This window comes from Mus caroli, chromosome 17 (assembly GCF_900094665.2).
Source record: "Mus caroli chromosome 17, CAROLI_EIJ_v1.1, whole genome shotgun sequence".
Lineage (NCBI taxonomy): Eukaryota > Metazoa > Chordata > Mammalia > Rodentia > Muridae > Mus > Mus caroli.
The window spans coordinates 23,939,341-23,945,993 of NC_034586.1; positions in this window are offsets into that span (position 1 = coordinate 23,939,341).

Consider the following 6,653-nt stretch of genomic DNA (forward strand, 5'->3'; position numbering starts at 1 on the left):
GGAAGAGCAGTCGGTGCTCTTAACCACTGAGCCATCTCTCCAGCCCCAGCAAGTATTCTTAACTGCTGAGTCACTCTAGCACCACATGACCCTCTCCTCCTTCCCTCCCTCCCTCCCTCCCTCCCTCCCTTCCTCCCTCCCTCCCTCCCTCCCTCTCTTCAGTGTGCGAATGTCAGTCCCTCACTAAGTTTTTCTGTGATTGGAACCAGCGTTTGCACTTGATGTTTCCAGAAGTTGCTAAGAGGGTCTCGCTACCTCGAACCCATGTGTAAGTTTATTAAAGGAAAGTTCATTTGTCCTCGCTACACTAAATCCTGGTTGGTCCCTGGGCATAGGACACAAGTTGGGTGAATGAGGCACGGGAGAAGTCTGCTTCCTAGCTTTTTTATTGGTTTGGAGACGTGGTCTAACTGTGTAACCAACCAACGCCTCTAGGTTAGGTTTACCTGGGCCAGATGCACATACACAAAGAGAGAGTTTGTTGCTTTGGCGTGCATGGGTCTCACACGATCCCACTGTCAAGGTGACAGCTAAGCAGGTCTGGCCGCTGCCTTGGAGGCAGCTGCCTTGGCTCTGTGTCCTTGTGAGCCCTGCATTGGACACCATGCGTCCCTGAAACTGGTTTCCCATTGGCTTGGGCTCAGGGCTCCAGTCCTTTGGCCCCATCAGAAAGCAGTGACTCCTTACTAGGTTTTAAATTTGCATGTTCTTGACATCCAACAGGAAGCAGGCTTTCTTGTATTTGTTTATAATATGGGTTCTGTTACCTATTATTTTAAACATTTATTTATTTATATGTGTATGAGTACACTGTAGCTGTCTTCAGACACACCAGAAGAGGGCATCGGATCCTATTTACAGATGGCTGTGGGCCACCATGTGGTTGCTGGGAATTGAACTCAGAACCTCTGGAAAGAGCAGTCAGTGCTCTCAAACCGCTGAGCCAGCTCACCAGTCCTCTATTTACCTTTTAAAAAAGACTTTCATTGGTTTGTTAGTTTGGTTTTTACTCTATACGTCCTGACAAGCCTGGAAGCTCACAGCAATCCTCCTGCCTCAGCTGGAATCACAGGTCTGAGCAATCATGTCAGGCTTCACTATAATTTGTTGTTGGTGTTTGTTTGTTCTCTTTGAGATGATCTCTTATACTGCTCTGGGACCCACTGTACACCAAGTATCCTTGAACTTGTTTGAGCCCTCTGCCTTAACCTCCCAAGTGTGTCCCAGGATGGGTATCTTACTCTCTGTCCCTGGCTGACCCAGAACTATGTAGACCAGGCTGTCTCGGACCTCACAGAGGTCTGTCTGCCTCTTCCTTCCTAGTGCTAGGGTTAAGGGCATGGCTACCATGCCAGGCTTGCTTTTTCGAGACAGGGTCTCTGTATAGCCCTGGCTGTCCTGGAACTCACTTTGTAGACCAGGCTGGCCTCGAACTCAGAAATCCGCCTGCCTCTGCCTCCCAAGTGCTGGGATTAAAGGCATGTGCCACCATGTCCGGCCAGGCTTGCTTCTTATTGAGTCAGGATCTCACTAAATTACCTAGGCAGGTCTTAAACTTGGAATCCTCCTGCCCCAGCCTTCCGAGTAGCTGTGATCACAAGCCTGGGTGACCACGGCTGTTTTACTCTACTGTTTTCAGGTGGAAGCTAAAGTTATAGGTTTGAGGCTGCAATAGTTGGTTTTAGTTTTCTTTCTTTTCTTTTCCATTGTTTTGTTGTTGTTGTTGTTTTATTTTTACACACTTACTCTTACTGTGTAGCCCTGGCTGTCCTGGAACTTGATATGTAGACCAGGCTGGCCTCAGACTCACAGAGCTCCACCAGCCTCTGCTTCCAGAGTGCCAGGATTAAAATGTATGCCACCACATATTCTCCCCCATTTGTTTGTTTGTTTGTTTTTGGAGACAGGGTTGCTCTACGTAGCCCTGGCTGTCCTGGAACTCACTTAGTAGACCAGACTGGCCTTGAACTCAGAAGTCCAACTACCTCTGCCTCCCAAGGGCTGGGATTAAAGGTGAGCGCCACTATACCTGGCTCTAGCTTTAATTTTCTTTTTTTTTTTTTTTAAAGATTTATTTATTTTATTTTATTATATGTGAGTACACTGTAGCTGTCTTCAGACACTCCAGAAGAGGGCATCAGATCTTGTTATGGATGGTTGTGAGCCACCATGTGGTTGCTGGGATTTGAACTCAAGACCTTTGGAAGAGCAGTCGGTGCTCTTAACCACTGAGCCATCTCACCAGCCCTAGCTTTAATTTTCAACTTGGCCTAGAGTCACCTAGGGAAAGAATCTCACTGAGGGATTGCCTAGATCAGGCTGGCCTGAGGACATACGTCTGCGGAGGACGGCCTTGATTGATGTGGAAAGTCCACTGTGGGGGGCACAATTCCCTGGCTTGAGATCCTGGAGAAAGCAGAGTGCTGGGCATGCATGTGTGCCCGCTTCTCTCCGAGCTGCTGGGCCAACAATGTGACTGGTTGTTTAAGTTCCCCCCGCTTTGGTCTCCCCACACGATGGACCATACATAACTTGGAACTATGAGCTAAAAGTCAACCTTTCTCTCCTAAGTTGTGTTTTGTTTTTGTTTTTGTTTTTTATTTATTTAATCAGAGTGCTTTTACCACAGCAAGAGAAATGAGACTAAAACAGAAACATCCCTGACCTTGATTGGGTGACAAACTTTCACGCTGAGTTTCTAGCCTACTCAAAATATGTTTGAATTTCTCTTTGTATTCTCCTTTGACCCATGCGTTATTTAGAAGCAAAGTGCCCAAATATTTGGGGATTTTCCAGGGATCTCTATTATTAGCTTCTAATTTAATTCCATTGTGGTGAGAAAACAGTTTTGTTTTTTTTTTATTACTTGAATCTTTTTAAATTTACTGGGACTTGCCTTATGGAAGGACTATGGCCTATTTTGGTAACTGTTCTCTGGGAGTCTCAAAACTATGTGTGTTTCTGCTGCTGTGGGACGAAACAGTCCATGAGATCACGGAGGTCAAGCCGATGGTGTGGCTCAAGTCTTCCAGAGCCTGCCTTATTTTCGATATACGTAATTAAGGAATCTCAACACAGCCAGTGATTATGATTGCTGTATTCATATTTGTAGTTCCTGCCTCTTTATTTTTTGTAGTTTCAGCCTCATATATTTTGAAGTTCTGTCATTAAGTGCAATTACTTTTAAAATTGTGAAGAACTGAGGCTGGGGTGTGGCCCGGGAGGTAGAGTGCTTGCCTTGCATGCCCGAACCCAGGGGTTTGATAGCCAGCACCGCACAGGCAGGATGGCATGGTGACTGCCTGTGACCCCAGCGTTTGGGAGATGAGCAATCTGAAGTTCAAAGACACCTACCCACATAGTGAGTTTGAAGCCAGCCTGGGCTATAAGACCCTGCCTCAAAAACTAAGCAAACAAGAATGCTAGAGGACAGACCATCCTTCTTGAAATATTTCTTGTTTTGTGTTTTTCTAGACAGGGTTTACACTGAACTCACGGAGATCCACCCTCCTCTGCCTCCTGAGTGCTGGGATTAAAGGTGTGCTCCAAGATACCCAATCTTTAAAAAAACAAAGTTTTTATTTTTCATCTCTGTTTCTACATGTGTGCATCTGTGTGTATCTATGTGTACGCGCCTGTGAATTCAGGTGCTCAAGGAGGCCACAAGAGGGCGCCAGATCTCCTGGGGCTCGAGTTATAGGCAGCTATAAGCTGCTCAGTTTGATTTCTGGATCCTTCATAAGAGCAGCAAGCACTGTTTAACACTGTACCATCTCTCCAGACCACACACACACACATACATAGTACAGACAGACAGATGACAGACAGACATCACTGTTCCCCTTCCTATTTGCATACAGGAATCTTCCTACAATATGAATTCCCTTCTCCTCTTGACCTTTTGGCTTTTATTGTTATAGTTCTTACATATGCATGTTTCAAACCACACAATACAACATAAAGTTTTGGTTTAAGCAATCAATTATCTTTGAAAAAGATATAAACTGTTGCTTAAATCCGGTGGTTTTTTAGGGGGACGGGTGGTTTGCCCTTGTTCTTTTGGGCAGGGCCACAGCTGCATCTGGCAGCCTTTTCCTCTGTCTGGGAAACTTGAACAATTTTCTACAGTGCAGTTCTGTTGCTGGAAAATTCTTCCAAGTTTTGTTTGAAAAGGCCTTTATTATACTTTCGTTCTTAAAGCTTTCTTGACGTTTTTATTTATTCTGTATATGTGTGTGCAGCAAACGCATGCATGCTCACTGGTGTGCCTCTGTGTGTGTGTGTATGTGTGTGTGTGTGTGTGTGTCTGTCTGTCTGTCTGTCTATCTATCTGTCTCTGTGTGAACGTCAGAGAACAGCTCGTAGGAGTCATCTGTCCCTCTACCCTGTGGGTCCTGGGCATTGAACTCAGGATGCCAGCTTGGCAGCAAGCTCCCTCACCCAGGGAGCCATCCCCTAGCCCACTTGAAGATATTTTACTGAATTTAGATTTACAATTCACAGCTGGGTATGGTAGCTGTTAAGATATAGGAGACTAAGCCGGGCGTGGTGGTGCACGCCTTTAATCCCAGCACTCGGGAGGCAGAGGCAGGCGGATTTCTGAGTTCGAGGCCAGCCTGGTCTACAAAGTGAGTGCCAGGACAGCCAGGGCTACACAGAGAAACCCTGTCTCGAAAAAAAACCAAAAAAAAAAAAAAAAAAAAAAAAGATATAAGAGACTACAGCAAGATTTCAAATTCAAAATAGGCTACTAAGCCGGGCGTGGTGGCGCACGCCTTTAATCCCAGCACTCGGGAGGCAGAGGCAGGCGGATTTCTGAGTTCGAGGCCAGCCTGGTCTGCAAAGTGAGTGCCAGGACAGCCAGGGCTACACAGAGAAACCCTGTCTCGAAAAAAAACCAAAAAAAAAAAAAAAAAAAAAAAAATAGGCTGAAGCAATTCTAGGGATGTCTTATCTTCCCTGCCCCCCCCCCCAAAGGAAGCGGGTAAATCCTAGAAAACTATTGCTTATTTCTACCGTCCTTCCTTCCCTTCCCCCACCACATCCACCTTTCTTTTGGAAAACACAATCTTTTGGGGGTTTTGTTTGTCTTTGTTTTGTCGAGGCAGGGCTTTTTCGTATAACAGCTCTGACTGTTCTAGAACTCGCTCTGTAGATCAGGCTGGCCTCAAACTCACAGAGATCCACCTATCTCTGCCTTCCAAGTGCTGGGCTTAAAGGTGTGCACAGCCATGCTTGGCTTAAGAACACAATCTTGAAACCCTGTCTCGGAAAAAAAAAAAAAGAACACAATCTTATTTTTAAATTTATGTTTATATGTTAGCCTGCTTGTCTATACAAGCACTACTACATGACTGCAGTACCACAGAGGCCAGAAGAGGGCGCCAGACCCCCAGGAGCTGGAGTTGCACACAATTGTGAGCTGCCATGTGGGTGCTGGGAACTGAACCCGGGTCCTCTGGAAGGGCAGCCAGTGCTCTTACCCACTAAGCCACTCTCTAGACTCCTTGTTCTCTTCCTTTTCCCCTCTGTTTTCTTCTTCCTCACTGGACAGGAGAATAAATACAGTCACCAATGTTCTCCTTTAGTTGGAAGAAAAAAAATCCTTGGGTTTTTTTTTTTTTCCAAATTCTTTCTTATCTTATATAGAGACGACAAGAAAGCCAAGCCCATGGCTAGCACATTTGCCGAATGTTTCTGGAATCAACTCATCTTTGTAACTGGTGTGATATCCAAGCAAAATTTCTTTAGAAATTCCACTTTTTTTTTTTTTAAAGTTAAGAAGTGATTCTCAAACGAAGACTACAATTTTCTTGTGAAACTACACGGAGACAGGCTTAACATTTTTTTTCCCATAATAGGCTACCTAAAAAATGTTTTCAAAGCCTGGCAGTGGTGTCACTGCCTTTAGTCCTTGCACTTGGGAGGCAGAGGCGAAGACAAGCTCTGTGAGTTTGAGGCCAGCCTGGTCTACAGAGCGAGTTCCAGGACAGCCGTAGGCTCACAGATGAAAGGACTACACAGTGCTTTCTAAAGCTGCTTCCGTGCAACCCTGACTTCAGCTGTTTGACCTTTTCCTCCCTTTTGAGACTAGGTTCTCATGAAACCTAAACTTTCTGTATAGCTGGGAATGACCTTGAGTTCCTGATCTTCCTGTGAGAGGGCTCATTTTATCTTATAGCTCCCAGGTCACCAGCCATCACCACAGAGGTTAGGGCAGGAACCCCCAAAGCCGGTGTCACGAAGAACCACTGTTCCCCATGAACGACCATCTTTTTACACAGCTTAGGACAGGATGGCACTGCCCACAGTGGTCTGGGTCCTCGATCGTACATCAATTAGCAATTACGAAGGTGTCCCACTGGGGACTGGAGAGATGCTTAGCGGTCGAGTGTCATTACCAACCTTGAGGAGGACAAAAGATCAGTTCCTAGTGCCCACTTCGGGTAGCTCACAACCTCTAACTCCAGTGCTGGAGACTTGGGTATTCTCTTCTGGCCCTTTCGGGTACTCTCGTGGTGCACAGACATACATGCAAGGCAAAACACTTGCATGCAAAATTGTTTTTTAAATAAAATAATTTTAAGAAAAACAAGCAAGCCGGACAGTGGTGGCACATGCCTTTAATCCCAGCACTTGGGAGGCAGAGGCAG